The sequence below is a fragment of the Oryzias melastigma genome, linkage group LG13 (genome assembly GCF_002922805.2).
Source record: "Oryzias melastigma strain HK-1 linkage group LG13, ASM292280v2, whole genome shotgun sequence".
In the NCBI taxonomy this organism is placed as follows: Eukaryota; Metazoa; Chordata; class Actinopteri; order Beloniformes; family Adrianichthyidae; genus Oryzias; species Oryzias melastigma.
In genome coordinates this window covers 3,769,549-3,786,458 of record NC_050524.1, presented here as the reverse complement: position 1 = coordinate 3,786,458, position 16,910 = coordinate 3,769,549, and the positions used below count along the sequence as shown (strand labels likewise).

The window sequence follows — 16,910 nt, the reverse complement described above, 5'->3', positions numbered from 1 at the left end:
GCGGCGTTCATGCAGCATCTTCGTCACGTGCGCAGGTGGAGTGCGTGCGTGTGTGTGCGCAGCAGTGCGGCCTCAGCTCCTCTCCTCGTCCCAGAAATAGCAGACATGGCTGCATTTGTCTGCTTGTCACCATGGCGATATGCTGTGATGACAGAGCGGCCCGGCTGTCTGTGCGCGCGAGTGTGATGCAGGTTTGCAGAGGTGGAGATCGGCGCCGCACAAACACCCCCGCCCCCACCCAACAAAGCAGAGGATTGTGGGCCTACACACCCGTTTCCTTGGTGATGAGAATCAAAGTGACAGCTCTCCTTTAGGAGGAGAGGCCCCGCCTCCTCCCGCTGCCCCGTCTCTCCCCCAGCAGGTGTAGGAGAGTGTGAGACAGAGAGACGTCTTTCTTCCTGTCTTGGTCTCCTTCCAGGTCCTCTCGCCTCCCGTCCTTGAGCGCCAGTGGAAGTGGGGGCTGCAGTTCGTGTGTCAGCCTTTACCCACATCATAAAGCGAGGCGGCGGCGAACGCCATTCCCACTCGATGGGGGAGTTCACGCGCTGCCTGTAAACATTTAAAAGTGCTGCGGATTCTTCTGCCTCCTGATTGGCCCCCTGCAACAATAACACTTGTCCCTGGTGGGAGCCATGGCAACCTCCCCGCGCTGGCACAAAGAGGTCAGGCCGAAAAGGCCGCATCCCGCCGCCGTGCGCTCCGGCCGGCACAGATGTGAGCGCGCTCAGAAAGGAGGAGCAGCTTCCTTCACTCTGCTTTGTTTGAGCTCCTTCTGTGAGGAGGAACAAGGTGCAGACAAAGACACCCCCGTCTGTGGCAGGGGGACAAAGGTAGCCCTCAGGGACCCCTCTGTTGTGCTCACACGCCCCCCCTTCCTGACAAAAGAGCTGGTTCCACAGCTGCCTTCAGTCCCCTCATCCCTCCCTGCATCCATTATTTTTAATCCCCAGTGAAAGCTCCCCCAGTTTCTCCTTCGTCTCAGACACAGCCCCGCCCCCACTCCCATAGCGCTGCAGCACTGCACTGCCCCTCCCTCGCCCTGCTTGATTAATCCCAGCCCCCCGAACCTTCTCGCCCCACAAAGCCGTCAGCTGTCACATCGTCTCTGACACTTCGGCCGGACTCGCTTTAATTATGAAGAGCGGAGGCCCCGGGGCCCGCATGGCCCGTCCCGACACCGGGGGACAGATGTGAAGGTGTGTTCAGGGTCAGGGGGGTCACAGACGAACAGCATTCAGCACGCGTCACGTCACCGCTGACCAGCCCACGGGAGCTGCAGGTTCCTGCTTTTAATGTGGAGCATCAGCAGAACGTTGAGATAAACGTCAGAACAAAAACCGCAGGAACTTTATTCAAAAACGAGCTTATAAAATGTCAAACGTCACTTTTGAAACCTGATGGTTACATGAAAATGAACATTCAGCTTTATGGATTCCATAAAGTGGGTTGTCCATAGCAACCATTAACATTTTGTTGTGTTTTTACATAAATAATCTGGAAAATGATTTCTATCGAGTCAAAGTCAGATTCAAAGTTTTCCTTAGCAACCATTGCTGATGCTTGCCACGCCCACATTAACCAGAAAACATCATGAAAAAATGATGGACTCTGTTGGCTTTGGACACGCCTTCTGTATAGGTGGCTCCATGTTTTTCTGAACCAGTAAGAACCGGTTCTAGAGGCGTCTTTTGAACCTCGGGTCAGCCATCTTGGCGAGGATACCACAGGAGAACTGTATGAGTCATTTTGTTAGGACTTAAGTTCACTGAATTTCAGGTCAGTTCTTAAATTCTTGGAAAAAGTTTTAAAAATATACGATGAAACCCTCCATGAGGGTCAAAAGTCAGTTTGGACTGACACTTCACTAAACTAAACAAAATGAAGTCTGATGGCGTCCACGGTGACATCATACAGGTGGACCAGCGATTGAGCCTGTTACAATGTGATGAGCATATATCCTGAGGATTATGGGTAATTTCATTGCTGGAGGCTGGAAAGTAGTTAGAGAATCTGGCCACAGAGAAAAAAAATCTGGCGTTTGAAAATTAATAGCCCGCCGTTTTAAGCTTTCAACCTTTTTTCCCTTTGGTATACCATAACTGCTTACGTTATCAGCTGATTTACAGAGAAAAAACTGCATCATTTTTCTCTGGGGGTAATCAAGTTTAATTATACAAATTTGAACACTTGTTAGTATTGATTTGAAAGAAATAAAACGATTAAAATTCTCGCCCGCAAGACAGTTACAGTTTATCATACTTAGAAGCTTAAAAGCTGATAGTTCTGAAAAGGTTTTAAAACATTATTTTTCAAAAGGTTTCCTAAAGTTTATGAAATTTCCGCTTCAGGCTAGAGATTGTTTCTGGCGCCTTCTTCCATGAGACCAGAGGCCAAAAATTCTGTATTCTAAAAAAAGAGGGTTTTTTTTTTGCTTTTTAACCCTTTAGCACCTTGTGATGTCATGGGGAACGCTTAAATAAAAAACACCAGCATACTGTAACTTTCAATCATTGACACAATCAACGTCATTCCAGGAGATTCTGAGTTAACGGTTGAAAACACCAACATTTCCTGTCAGAAACACATTTGTCCAGTTTGGCTTAAATAAAAAAAAATCCAGCTTCACATAAAAGAGCTTCAAAGACATGTTTTTCTGCGTGGTTGCCATGGCAACCTGGTCCCAAGACGTTATCAGAATGCGATCTGCACTTGTTCTGAAAGTTTTTTTATTTTTTGGATGTGAAACTTTCGGGAGCTCTCCGTAAAACATAAATGATCCCAGACGGACTGAGTGACCTCTGACCCGTCCTAGGACCTGTCAGCATTCAGTGTCCAGCAGAGGCTTGAGAGCCAAACATGGCGTCTTTAGCTGAAACCTGTGAATCTTTTCTTGGCAGCCGTGATGTCATTGATCAACTGCGGCCCCTTCCCTCCGCGCTGCTGCAGTAAATCACACAAACGCGCTCCATGTGGTTGTCATTAATACAGATGAGGTCACCGTTCCCGTCAGACTCCGCCCCCTGGGCTCAGAAACTGTGTGCACAGAGGAGGCGTGCGGACAGCAGGACAGAGACAGAGAAAGCTAATTGGTGTTTTGGGTGATTGGTAATTACCACCTTCTGCTCTTTAACAATCAGCTGCAGGAAGGAGAAGCGGAGCTCAGATTCAGCGGCTTTAAAGCCAACAGTTAACCTCGTCTCTGAGTCTTCCTCATGAGACGTCTCGACTGCAGAGCATCTTTGTCCGTTTAAAGCATAAACTTTAGGTCCAAAGGAAGAGCAGGTTCCCTGCTGGGAAACAGGATTTCAAAATCAACATGTTTTACAGAAAAGGTTGTCGGCTCTAAAACGCTGTTTTCAGAGTTTCCTGGACGTGAAGCAGGTTGATGAACGATCCTGCAGCTGCAGACGTGCAGGAGTCTCCCAGGTGTTAAATCAGAATCTAGAACTCTACAACAACAAAACCTGTAGAGATGTTAAAGGCGGAGAGTAAAAAAACTAAAGTAAACACTAAGAAACGTTTCTACAGACAGCTGTTTATAGAGTGACGTCACACCTGAGTTCACCTGTTTGTGGCGTTCTGATGGTCTAACTGTTTTCATCTTTCACATTTACTGGCTCCACGGTTGATGGTTGAACTTGATGACCCGACATGCAGAAAAACTCTGAAGGAGTTGTTGTGACCTTCAGCTGAAGGTCATTATCAATTACAAAATCATAAAGTCCAAAGCTCATAGCAACCATTCAATTTCTGTCGTCTTTTGGGTTCAGAAACACGTTTGGTCATTTTCATGTCTCTACCTCTAAATTAGTTCTTGTTTCCATCGTTACCATGGTAACCCATTCTCGTCAGATCTTAGCGTGGCGTAATGCTCCTTTCTGAACAAAGTTCATACAAACTGACGTTTTTCGGGGAGAACACCTGCTCTGGTTTTCTGGATTGTAAACATAACTCCAAAGGTTTTATTTGGGACATTTTGAGGTTGCCATGACGACGTGATGCAGAGGAAGGAGCGACTTCCTCCTGACAGAGTTCCTCTTGGGAAAGAAAACTTTCATGTTCTTCTGTCTCAACTTCCTCTCATCAGACTCTTGTGGTCGGATTCTGTTTGGTTTTGTGGGTTTCTATTGTGTTCTGGTGGTTTCTGTTCGGTTCTGTTCATTTATGGTATTTTTCGTTGAGTTCTGCAGGTTTATGTCGAGTTTTGCCCGTTTCTGTTAAATACTGTCAGATTCTCTTAGTTTCTTTATGACAGTTTCTGCTGGTTTCAGGCAGGTTCTGTTGGATTTTTTTGGTTTCTGTTAGTATCTTTCAGGTTCTGTCAGTGTCTTTTTGGGTTCTGTTGGATTCAGGCTGCAGCTCTTCCTCATAATCCTCATTCATTTGTTGTGGAATTCTTTGAGCCTCTGAGCTCCGACTGAACGACTAACATGAAGTGAAAACAGACACACACACACACGTACACACTCTGCAGTCCCACTGTAACAAATGGGGAGCAGATTGTGTCTGATGATGATGATGATGATGATGATGATGACGATGATGGTGGTGGTGGAGTGATGTAAAGGAGCAGGCATGCTGGTCTCCATGGTTGGCGAGTTTTGTTGAGTAAATGTTTCAGGTTCTGTTGTGTGACGTTGAGTCAAACTGGGTCCGGGTTCTGTCATCTTCATGATGGACTGCAGCTTCAGCTTTCATGTGGTTCTGGTTCTGGATGAGTTTGAGGTCCCAGAACTCTGGATGTGAACGCTGCTTTACATCAGGATGCCGTTTTTCTTCGGCGTCTGCTTCGGATTTGAGGCGGAAAAGACAAAGTGTTGCAGGAAGTGACTCCCTGACCCTTCGGAGGACGGATCTGAGGAGGTCCGATTCCTGAACCTGTTATTTAAACCGGTTTGTTTTGACAGAACTTTCATTTGAACTCTGAGAAGTCAAAATTCACTTCAAAGGTTTCACCGTAACAGAACCTGAACGTGGGTTTGTCAAGAACCGGAGCGAATGTTTCAGGTGTTAGAATGAGGAGATGTTGGGACGTTTCACTGCTTTCAGGCTTTTGACGCGTCTACAACACAACTTTGTCCCAAAAATGGGCCACGTTGAGAACTTCACCGGTCCGTCTGCTGAATCTGATCTATCGCTTCAGGATCATATCAGTGATCCAGAATCTCTCCCAAACGTTCAGGATAATCCTGAAGTTCAGTTTTTAAAATCGGTTGGTTCTTCAAAAACTTTTCTGGAAGGAGTTCAGAGGTGGTTCTGCTTTCTCACTCAGGTCGTCTGCAGGTGAAGTTCCGGCTGTGAAGCTGACAGCAGACTCGGGGCAGCTGGCAAGGCGATGGGGCAGTTGTGGTCACATGGGGAGTGCAGAGATGGATTTGGGGGGGATTTTAGGCTGTGACAGGGCGGGGACGAGGGGGCTTAAACCAGCTGACACCGTCCACATAACCCTAATGAATAGAAGCCAAAGATAGAAACAGAATATCACCAAAGAGTCCAGAAAAGTAAAGCCCACACAAGCACTGGCAACAGAAACACGAGAAGAAATAAAGTCACCCGCTAGGTGCCTCCCGCGGCACGGACGACTGTTTTCATAACTTTGAGGGCACAAAGCATTATGGGAAGAAGGGAAGCCTGAGCGGGGGTGTTTTTGCTAAGCTAGGAGACAGGTGGAGAACCATCAGGACAGTTGTGCGACACCAGACACCAGGAGAGAAGATCACATTGGTGGAGCTGATGACAAAGATGAAGGCATGGCCTCTTCCAGATAAACAATCCTCGCCACAAAGAAATCAACTTTCTGACTCATCCATTCATCAGAAAACAGAACCATTTAAAATGAAACAGATTTTGGTTTAAAAATCGCACAAATTAAGTTGTAAAAGAGACAAAAAAATGACAGGAATTGGACTCGTAAAAGAAAGTGTCCAGCAGGACGGCGGAGAAAGGCCTGGGGTCAAATTGCGAACAGTTTTACGCGGCGCTTCATAATCTAACCCCGATCAGTTTGAGAGTAAAATCAGAACGGTGTTGAAGTCGTTCAGGGTGAGCAGGAATTCACACGAGGTCCAGTTACCTCGCTGTGTGTGTCTTTGTGTGTGTGCGCGTGTGCGCAGAAGACAGATGAGCATGGAGTGATTAGGCGTGCGTAAATATAGTTGTCTGTGGCGACAGGCTAAGATGTGCGAGTGTGTATCTGCATTCCTTCCGTAAGTGTGTGAGGGTGCAGAATACTTCCTGCAATGTCACCGTTTAAATGACACGAGGCAGGAATACGAGTGTGTGTTTGGTCTACGGGGAAGACCTCACAGCTGTTCCCTGATTTCAGCGCTACCGCCCCCTTCCTGTCTGACCTGAACGTGACCGTTCGGGCCTCCCGTCCTTCTGAGAGCCGACTGTGCTGCAGCATCTTCTAATCTACACAAAAACTGACCTGAAGCGCCACTCTCAGTGCACTCCTGTCTGCTTTGACCTCTGTGAACTAAAATGTTCACAAGTCATTTTGTTCAAGCCCAAGTCAAGTTCCAAGTTTCTTAAGGTCCACCTCAAGCGCTAAACATCTGGTCACTGTCTAATAAAGGTTGCAAAGGACTATGAACCGACTCAAATCCTGACCAACAAGTCCAAGTCAACTCTAGAGTCTCTGTCCCAAATCCTAAATTAAGTCTTTTGGAAATAGTCTTGGGATTACCACTCTCAATCCTGAGACTTGAGACTGAGACAAGTCACTTCAGGCAAAACCTGGATTTATCATAGTCAAGTTCTAATGCTTAGAAGTGCAAGTTCAAGTCATCTCTAACCTCTTTTCACAAGTCTTAAAGTGTAATAAAATGTGGAATTTATGTATTCCCTTGTGACAAATCAGGTCTGAAGTCTTAACGGTAAAAACTTGTCTGGAGTTTCAAAGTCTAGCAACAGGTCCAAGTCAACTCCAAAGACGTAGTCCCAAGTCCTAAATGAAATGTTAATTCTTAGAAAGATATATTCAGATTTTGTCTGAAGTGACTTATTTCAGTCTTATATCTCAACTTGACAACTTGACAGCGGCAATCCCATGACAAGTCTGGTTCCAAAAGACCAAGTCATAGTCAAGTATTAATTCTTAGAAGTGTAAATTCAAGTCAACTCTAAACCTTTTGTACCAAGTCTCAAAAAAGTGCAATAAAAGATGGAATTTAAGAATTATCTAGTCCTAAATCAGGTCCCAAGTCTAAAAAGTAAAATTTCCAAAGTCCATGTCCAAGTTCATGTCAACTTTAAAGTCTTGTTCCCAAATCTTAAATTAAACATTTGGTCTTAAAAAGATAACTCTCAGGTTTTAGAGTGGTAATCCGAGGACAGGTCTGTTTCCAGAACACCTAGTCATAGTTAAGTCTTAACGCTTAGAAGTGAAGTTCAAGTCAACTCTAAGCCTTATGTACCAAGTCTCAAAAAAGTGTAATAAGAGGTGGAACTCAAGTATTCTCTGGTCACAAATCAGGTCTGAAGTCCTAAAGGTAAAAGTCTGTCTGGAGTCTGAAGGTCTGACAACTAGTCCAAGTCAACTCTGTAGTCTCAGTTCCAAGTCTTAAATGAAGAGTTAGGTTTTCGGATAGTCGTAAAGCTAAATTCAGATTTTGTCTGAAGCCACCTCAAAGTCGAAATCAAGTCTTATTCCAAAATACCAAGTCATAATCAAGTCTAAGTGCTTAGATGGGCAAGTTCAAGTAAAATCTTAATTTACCATCTCAAGTCTCTAACAAAAAGTCTATTAAAAGGATACATTTGAGTGAATTCTCAACTTTCTCTTCATGAATCAGGTCTGAAGTACTTAAGGGGAAAGTCCACCTGAAATCTAAAACTCTGGCAACAAGGCCAAGTCCCTGTTTCACACGTGGTCAAGAGTCAAGTTTAAGAAGGCCAAATTCAGAGGTTGTCTCTAGTCGTTGCTGAAAGTCGTAGTTGATATCATAGTTTTAAGCAGGTCGTACCATAGAAAAAGGACCCGGCTGTGGTTTATTTGGGGTGACACCACTAAACGATACCATAGCTACAGCTCACTGCCCCTTCAGGGAGGAGTCGACAAATGACACACACCCAACTGTGTGACACATAACAAGACTTGAACTTCTTACAAGTGTGAGTGTTGTTAGAGAAGCGAGTTCAAGTTAGGTCTCACGACAGAGTCAGATCTCTAGTCCAACTCCAGTTTCAGATGTCTAAACTCAATATTAAGACATTCTGAATAAAACTGTAACCGTTCCTGAAAAAAAGACCCAAATCATAACACTTCCACCACTGTGCTTTACAACTGGTTTCAGTGTTTGTCTTCTCTTTCTGTTTCTGTGTGAGACTGTGGAGGTTCTGGACGTGGGTCTGGTTCTCCGAGTTTTCAATGTTCTCCGAGCTTTCTGGCATCTTCCAAAAGAATGTGATTTGTTTGAATAGAAGGAGGAGAAGCAGAAAAAGAAAAGGAGGAGAGGCTGAACGTGGTAAAAAAGAAAAAAAGGGAAACTGCGCCTGGGCCAGGTCACTGGGGCAACACCAGTCCTGCTGCCAAAGGGGGGGAGGATGATGGGAAAAAAGGAAAGTGATCCAAACAGTGTTAGAGGAGATCAACAAGGAGACAAATAAATAAAGACTTTAAGTCACACTGGAGCAGTTTGGCGAGTTTTCCAACATAAAGGATCACAAAGACACAAACTTTTGTCGCTCCTGCTGGCATCACTTTGACTGTTCAGCCCTTCAGAGGTTTTGTAGAACATCCTGCCCATAAATATTGCTACAGACTGCTAAAGGTCCGTTTTTGCCAGAGTTGTTTTGGTTTTGAAGCTCCGTCCACCTCCTAAATCTGCCTCCACGTGGCCTGGAAACACGCAGCAGTAGAGAAGTGGATGTTTGTGAGGCGTTCAGATAAGCAGCAACAGCTCTGGAGGCTGAGGGACGGAGCTGGATCCACCAGCAGAGTTACATCACTTCACAGGAATTCCTGCCTTTTCTTTCAGCTTCTTTTGTTATTCTTCAGAGCGGGTGGCTTTTTTCTTACAACTCTGTCACCAGAACTGGACCTCTGGACAGAGAAAGGAGGAGGAGCGAGGGGAGAAATAAAGAGGAGGGCAGGAAACACGTTTACAGTCTGAACACAAAGGTTCTCCGTCATCGAGACGTCTTTTCTCTCCAAATAAAAAAAAGAAAACGTTTTCACGACAGAAAAAAAAAATCCACTCGCACCAGGTTAGGAGTTTCCTTTTGTTGCCACGGCGACGAAGCAAACATGAGATCAGCGAATCTGGAATAATTTAGCCTAAAGTACATTTGGTTCAAACATTTGTCACGGCAGTTGAGGACAAAACCTGCAGTGAAGCTCCGACCTCTGCAGTGGGAGAACTTTGCAGAACTTAAGAGAACGTGTCCTTCAGAACCGTAACGGGACTCCGTCCTTTTCCTTAAGTCAATTGGAACTCTCGGTGGTTCATTCTGACCCCATCATCTTCATGAGAAAACGCTGATCACCTCATATCGTTTAGTAAACAATAACTGCTGTGGAAAATGAAGCAGAAACTTTAGTAAAAAGGGGCATTTTTCACCATTCCTGTTTATTTGAAACAGTTTGTGGCTTCAGCAGTGGTTTGGTGAACCGCAGGAGAATTGTGTTTTTCCTGTTTCCTTGTTTTTAAAGAGTAGTCGAGAACTCTTTAGTAACTCCAGGATTTCATAGCTTTTCCTAATTGACCATGATGGTGTCTGTCGTAAACGAGGATTGAGTGTGGATTACAGATTTGTGTGCTCCAGGAAGGAGACGGCAGAATTTTTATAATCTGCTCTTGAAGTTTTATTTTTCAGTTTTCCTTTTTCTCTGTTTTTCTTGGATCCTCGCTTGACCCTGTCGTCTTTTTTTTCTGCCACAGTTTTACTGCCCTTCCCGCCTTTTCTCCAGTCTGCAGCAGAGAGCAGGTCCAAGTTTCCTTACTGGCCCAGATTACATCAGCGGACGCACTCGTGCTATCTTTCTCCTCCTGGAAGCAGAGCGCATGAGCTCACCGACAGCTGCACGCAGGACGCAAACATGCACAATCCAGGGTTTTGTGTGCGCAGTCGGAGGAGTGTCCTCCTGTCTGTCTGTCATTAAACAGATTTTGGCTCAACTTTGCCTGTAATCCAGCGTGACCAGAATACCGAGGTTTTTCTTTTGCTCCATCTGCGCAGATCCTCCCAAACGTCTGCGCAGCTGTCTCCAACGCTTCACTCCACGCGTTTTTAGGAGTGACGGGGGACCTTTTACCTCCAGAAATATGAAGCATGTGTGGATTAACAACAGAAATTCTCATCTTCACATCAACAAAACAGAAAATGGGTCAAATTCTGATGCAAATGTGGTGGTAAACGTTAGCATACTTTTACGACAACAGCTAATGTGAAACAGCTGCTTTCTTCTGAATGTACTTCTGTCTGGCAGTGATAATATTATTACAACACTCTAGTAATTACATTTCTTGGGAGTTCAGTTGTTACAGAAACGACTCCATCATTCATGAAACAAACAGAACGTTCTTCTGCTTAAATCTTCAAACGCTTTCCAGTCACAGCATAAAATGAGATAAAACCGATTCCAAAGGAACAAATTCAATTTACATTTATAAATAATAAAGACGTCTTCCATCATATGCACGTAAAAAGAGAAAGAAAACGTTTTTATCGGTAATTTAAATGTCTCTTTTAATACTTTAGCCTGCTAGCTTTAGCTTGTTAGCATGTTCATTGTTTACTGTTACTCATTAAAATATTTGGTCAAACTGTATATAAGATTCCTTAACAAGCTTTATTAACATGTTAACAAACAATGTTTTTATAGGGTATTATTAAGACATTTATTAGTACATTAAGCCAAATAAAAATACTTAGTAAGAATTATTAATATCTAAAGAGAGACCAGAGTCTACAAAGCCCATATTCATTTACGGCTTACAAACTTAATAAATGTATTAGCTGTCTTTGTCAACATTATATTGAGAGATTTGCAGCACCTCATCTAAAGTGTTACAAACATACAATAATATTAGCTGGTATCCACATTTATGGGCAGTTGGATTATTTATTTGAAAAAAGCAGCAAATTTGTTAAGCTAATGCTAAAAAAACAGAAAAGTAACACTTTAAGGCTAAGATTCTTAAAATCTTTATGCTTTGATGTTAACATCGTCAATATCAATCATTAGCTTTTGACAAACATGTCTATCCTGTGTCATTTAGTAGAGCTCAAAATGTTTAAATTCTAATAATTATAATGTAATAGTAAAAGTATTTTCCAGGCATTTGGAAAAAAAGTTTATGTTTTTACTTTAAGCGCTGAAAGAGCGTTTTATCTTTGTTTGTTTGGCTAAAGTTATTTATTTTCTTTTATTAGGCTGAACTAGTAATATTAACTCACTTAAAATGTGCAAAAATACATAAGTAGGTACAAATATCACAGCAACATTTTTCTGAAGCAAATTTAGAATTTACTATTACTTCTGAATTGTATTTTTTTTGTCAACAGTGGAATTTTATATGGTAACTGCAGCAACACCCACTTTTTAACATATTAAATAAGTCAATTCTACAATCTGTCATGTATTTCCAAAATACTCAAAGAAATAATTGCTTTGACTTCGTTATCATGTAAACTAACAACTTCAGTGAAGTTTTCATCCCGTCATAGTACTGAAATGCTCTGATTAAAGTAATCAATCACCTCCTCATGGCAGATGATTCTAGTTTATCCTTCATCCATGAGGAGAACCTCTTTTGACAGAATTTCCCGAGCTGACCTTCTCAATCAATTCCCCTCGTTTAGTGTCTCACATCTCTTTAACTTTCAGGTTGAACATTTTTAATCACCTCCTTCTGATCCCAGCTCTCCTTGTTGCATCTGGTGTTCCTCAGGGCTGTGTCATGGGCCCTTTGCCATAGTTTTTCTCTTCTTCCATGGCTATGTCTTCTGTAAATACAATACAAAATTCCATCGCTATGCCGACGACACCCATCTCTATTTGCCCGATTACACTAATTTCACAACCTCTTTTTTTCTTTTCTTTTCTTTTGTTCTTTTCTGTTTTATTTTGTCTCTCTGAATTCAAATCCTGATTCACCTCCAGCTTCCATAAACTAAACCAGAAAAAATGTAATTCTAGCAAAAAAATGTACTTCTATTTTTATTAACAATTCCATTGTTTTTCATCATTTTCATCTTTTTATTCTGTACACCGTCTTTGGATTTCTTAATTAGTTCTTTAAAATGATACATTATTATCATAATACTTGGATTTTTAAACATAGATAAATGCTTTTTAATGTCATATTTTCTGGCCAGCGTGTTTGCAGATCTGTATCCATCTTCTCCTGTTCAGTCTTTTTTCTCTCCGTCCGTCTATACGCTGTCGTCCAATAAGCCATGTTATATTCTCTTTGATGCGTGAACAACAAGGTGTCGAGCTGCACCGCTAACAGCCAGCTAATCCGGCCCATCTGATCAAAGGTAGCCGGTTAACCTGAGCTTATCCACAGCCTAAGGAGATCTGTTTAATGAGCTTACATCAAACCGGCCGCCACGTCTGACTGTGCTTCCCAACCAGCCCCATGTGTTATTTCACGCTGAGAGCCGAGGAGCACGTCTGGATTCTTCTTCTCTGTTCTCAAAAAGCAGAAAATGAAGAAGCTGAGAAAATAAAACCCCTTTGAACAAAAGTAAAATTAAAAAATACAGTGAGGAATACACAAACATTCAACTGGTTTGTCTCGTCTTCCTGCTTAATTTTCCTGACTCTGTTGTGACGGCGTTCCTCTTGCTGCATCGACTCCGCTGGCTTTCGTTTTGACATCACCATCAAGGCTCAGGGAGTCTCCCGTCTCCTCCCTCAGCTCCGGTGCTCCTCTCCATCCATCGTTTGTCTTTCCTCCTCCTGCTGATGTTTCCTTTTCTCCTTCATCTGGAAGCAGAAAGCTGTAGATCTCAGCAGAGCGGAGGCCGGACGCCATGGAACTGCCGACACAGGAGATCAGGGTCTCTGTCACATCTCCAACATTAATGTGTCTGAACGTTTCTGAAACTCTGCAGGCAGCAGCGTTCAGAGTTGTTTCAGCCACGGGTCGCTTCGTTTGCCAAAACATTTCTGCTTCAGTCGGTTTCATTTCCATCGCAAGTCAGATTTAAAACATCATTGAAGACACAAATCAGGACGTTTATAAAAATAAACTATTATTCTAAATCTGGAGACAGGTTCACTTCCACCATGAGGCTGGTTTGGAGTAAATGGAGCCAGTGCAGTTCACCATGTGACCATTAGGTGGCTGGTTGCAACATCACTTAAATGTAAACTGTTGCAACTGCAGATATAGTAAAAATACTAAAATATCTGACATTTTATTTATTTAAAATGTTCACAAAAAAAAAACGGACAAAATCCTTAACGAGGTGAAAAAAAATGAAGCCCAATGAGGAAAATCTACTTTGTGATTTTGAGCTATATAAATAAGATTGAATTGAATTGAAAAGTTTGAAATCAAATTCAAGCTTTATTAAAATAGCTAAAATCAACTTAAAATCAATCATTTTCTTTGATGACAAAAAAATAATAAAATGTTATAAACGATTTTTTAAAAGGTTTCTGGATTTGATAAGTTTTAGAATTTGAATTGTTTATGTTAAATCCTTTATTTTCATCAGTACCTTTTTCTCTCAAGTAAATATTATTTTTAATTAAATGTTGTTTCATTGATGTTGTTCAGAAGTGATGTTTCTTTTATTAATTCTCCCGTCCTCATATTAAAGCTGCTGCTCTCTTCTAAAGTGAGCATTCACACAAACATAAAGTCCTAAAAAGTCACTAAAGTTTCTCTGAATTAAGAAGGGCGTTCTTTTGGAAAAAACTAGTTCAACCATTTTTTTCCTTATTTTTTTTTCTTGAGGTGAAATGGATTTGTAAACAAAGAGTCAGGTTCAGCAGAAATACTCTGATGTTTTGATGTTTTACATGAAAAACACTAAGATCCACAAACTGCTGTAAACCGGTTCAGGAGCTGCAAGGTTGTTTGGAGGAAAAACCTTAAATTTATCTGGAGGTCATCTGAAGGTCAAGAAACTTCATGTTCTGAATCACTCAGGTCTCCTTCACCCGATGGAGAAACCATAAACTCCACACACGTCTCTGAGGAGCGAACCAACGGATGAAGCGGACCGAACCAGCTGAAAACAAAAAATATTAATAATGCAGTTCAAGCAGCTACTCACTAGGGGGCAGTGATCAAGAGTCTAAACAGGAAATTTAAAAAAGAAGAAAGCGTCTGTTCCTGTTAGCCTTCCGTCTCCACCTTCTAGTTTCATTGCGTTTTCTGCTAAAACATTTACCAGATGTACTTTCATTCAGATCTGTGTCATTTTCCACGACCAACTTGTACCTCGTATTGATCCTACAGACCAGGTTCACCTGTTCGTACACCTGATTGATCTGGACTTCAGGTGTCACCCAACCGACCGGGAGGAATCAAACCCTCGTCCAAACTGGAGGTTCTGCACCTCGACAGCAGCAGAACGAAGCCTGACCGTCTGCACCTCCATCGTTAAAGCTGATGAGCGCGACCACCTCCAGCGGAGGTGGAAACGCTGAGTCACCGCGAGCAGGTCGGCGCTCTGATGCAATTACCAGGCCGCTGGACGATCCCTGCTCCCCGTCTCCTCCTGCTGCAGGAGGAGCGGAGCTGCCGTCCACTTCACCCCTCAGGGGCGTGCTCGCTCGGCCCCGCCGCCAACACGGCTCTCCTGAGCGTGCACGTGTGTGAGTCAGACAGCAGAGAGGCAGCTCGCCGTGCTCGCTGGCTGTTACCGGTCATCAGGGAGAGGAGGAGGAGGAGGAGGAAGGAGTGAGTCATGTTGGACCTTCATAAAAACAACTGCCAGAGTCCACAGCCGGGCCCGCGAGGACGGCGGCGGCGACCAACCAAAGGTGGCGACAATGAGGTCGCCGTGGAAACAGTGAGCAGAAGTTCACGTCTGTTCTGAGTCTCAGAGAACCAGAACCCGGGTCCTTCTGCAGAACCCGGATCTGTGTGTTCTCCTGCAGGAGCCGACCCACTGCAGGTCCTCGGCGGCGTAAAGCTGCTCCACACGTGTGAGTCGAGATCGCAGCTGGAATGTAAAGCTTTTTACAGGCTGCGTAAAACCTGCAGCTCGCATTCATGCTGAAATGATGTCATCGACTGACATCAGTCCATCAGAACCACCTCCTCCCAGCGTGGACCCGCCTCCACAGACGCGCAGAAGTGAGGTGTCTTCAGACGTTTCTGCATGGCAGGAGAGCGGCCGGCCAGCTGGACGGGGGGAGGTTAAAGTCTGCTGCGCTGGCGGTTACACGTCTAAGGCGTACATGTGCGAGAGCGGGCGCTCCCTGCAGGGAAACAGTACCAGATCCAGGAGGACGGTTTAGATCCAAACATTCATGAAGCTGCTCTGAACATCAGAGAACATGAGGCCTCTATGGAGGAGGAGGTCAGAGGTCACGGCCTCTGCAACTTTCAGCTTCAAACATTTAAGGTCACAGCAGGATTTATATTTAGACCCAAATCTGAATCTTCCTAAAACTTTTTATTGAATATTTGTGGCTGTTTTTTTTCTTTTATAGATTTTGCAACTAAACTTTATTCTCTTCCTCTTGTATCAAAACTACATCTTTAATTTAGCGTTCCTATTTTTTTTTTTTTTTTTTTACTAAAGTTGTGCTGAGTGAAAATAATCCAGATTTTTTTCAGAAATAATAACTTTCCCTCAGACAAACAGATTTCTACACTTACAAGACCCACTCTGATGAAAATGGTGTTTTTAACAAGTTCTTGTAGCATTTTTCTAATGATGGAAGACTTGAATAAAAGTATTTAGAGTAAAACTCTTTCTAAATATAGATGAAAACCGGATGTTTGAAAAAGCTCAGGTTTGTGATTTAGTTACTGATCTAGACGGGCCAAAGTCCCCGCTGTCCGCTTTAATTCTAAATCCTCCACCTGCAGATAAATAAATCCATGAACGTCTTCGTTTTCCTCATCTGAGCTTGGACTTGTGAGGTTCCCTATTGCTAGTGGGAGAGAGTGTGAACAAGGGCATGCTGGGAAATGAGCATGCCAACAGTCCCGCCCACAACCCAGATTAGCATTTCTGATGATCTCCTGCCGCTTCACAGAAAATATGTCTTAAAAAAGATTTTTTATTTTAGCTAAAAACAGCGTAATCAAAATAAATTAAAAGACGAATGGGAACGATTTTAAAGAGAAAAGTCGGACTTTAAGATGCTGAACAGGTAGAAAATGTTTGGTATTTTAGTTTTATTTCTCATCGACACCAGTGTCGTCAAATGTAACCCTTTAATACCACAACTTTAGCTCCGGTGTTGGTGTTTTTTTGACTTACAATATATTAAAAACTGTTATTTAAATGCCTTAGGTGTTAAAGGGTTAATTGACTGTCACTGGAATTTCTCTCTAATTTGAACCTCCTTTTCCTTCATTCTGTCTCATTTCAACTTTTTTAAGAACTAATCAATCTCCTTAAACGTCTTTCACTTTTGTTATATATAATTTGTGGCATTTCTGGCTTAAATGTAAATAATTTAAAAAATATTTCTATTTTATCAGTTTTATTTTTTTATGTCGGTTTATAAACGTTTTATGTCAATTTTTTTTTATAAATCATCTGTGTTTTGAAGATAAAAACTTGTAAGATTCATTAAAAGAATATTTAAATACATTTTCTCAGCTGGTTCAAACGCAATACATTGTGGTCCATATTCACCAATCTATTGAGCATTGATGCGCAATAGTTTTTCACTCAGAATTCTGGGAAATTTCCCCTGTTCTGGATTTTGGATGCCATGAACAAATGCAAACGACCGAAATAATTACCATTGAAGTTAA

The 16,910-nt window shown here is 42.7% G+C and overlaps 1 protein-coding gene and 1 long non-coding RNA gene across 5 annotated transcripts in view; one reads left to right on the top strand and one right to left on the bottom strand.

The window, feature by feature from the left end:
• The window catches only part of nova2 (NOVA alternative splicing regulator 2), an 84,905-nt gene that overhangs the window by 37,625 nt on the left and 30,370 nt on the right, over positions 1–16,910 (top strand). The gene's annotated exons all lie outside the window — the stretch shown is intronic.
• Positions 12,031–16,910, bottom strand: part of LOC112149094 — a 7,946-nt gene continuing 3,066 nt past the window's right edge. Inside the window, exon 3 of the long non-coding RNA XR_004948866.1 lies at positions 12,031–12,940. This is a non-coding gene — a long non-coding RNA (uncharacterized LOC112149094). The remainder of the gene's footprint in view (positions 12,941–16,910) is intronic.